Raw genomic sequence first — 822 nt, 5'->3', positions numbered from 1 at the left:
GGGTCCCCCATGAATACACCCTAAAACTTCTGTACATGGCAATACAAATCCTGTCGCACCCCACACCTGTTCGCAGCAGTTTCTACACCCTTCCAGGGCTGTCTGCTGAGGTTCAGAGGACAGCAGTGAGGTTTAAAAGAGATAGGTTTAAGAGACAGTGGTACCACAGCCCCCCCCCGACAACCCTTCCTGTGGTTGCCACTTGCTCGTAGGAAACCCTTTGGTGTGAGCCGCCCCTGGTGGGTGGGAAAACAGGAAAACAAGGGGAAAATAAACAAATAAACACAAACATAAAAAAACAAGAAAAAAGGAAATAAAGGGGACAATAAACAAACACAAACATAAAAAAAAGGAAATAGGAAAAAGGAAAAAAGATAAAGAAAAAGATATAAGAGAAAAAAGAAAAAGGAAAAAGAAAGAGGAAAAAGAAAAAAGGAAAAGAGAAGGAAGAAGAAAGAAGAAGAAAAGGGGGAGGAGACATCAAAAAAGAAGAAAGAAAAAAAGAGAAAAAAAAGAAAAAGAAAAAGGAAAAAAGAAAAAAGAGGAAAAATAAAAAAGGAAAAGAGAAGAAAGAAGAGAGAAGAAAGAAGAAGAAAAGGGGGAGGAGACATCAAAAAAGAAGAAAGAAAAAAAGAAAAAAGAAAAAAGAGAAAAAAGAAAAAGAAAAAGGAAAAAAGAAAAAAGATGAAAAATAAAAAAGGAAAAGAGAAGGAAGAAGAAAAGGGAGAAGAAACCTGAAAAAAGAAGAAAGAAAAAAAAAAGAAAAAAAAAGAAAAAGAAAGAAGGGGGAAGATAACAGCAAAAAAAAAAAAAAAGGAAAAA

The sequence above is a fragment of the Calidris pugnax genome, unplaced genomic scaffold (genome assembly GCF_001431845.1).
Source record: "Calidris pugnax isolate Ruff unplaced genomic scaffold, ASM143184v1 scaffold435, whole genome shotgun sequence".
Taxonomy (NCBI): Eukaryota; Metazoa; Chordata; class Aves; order Charadriiformes; family Scolopacidae; genus Calidris; species Calidris pugnax.
Note: the sequence above shows the minus strand (reverse complement) of the source record.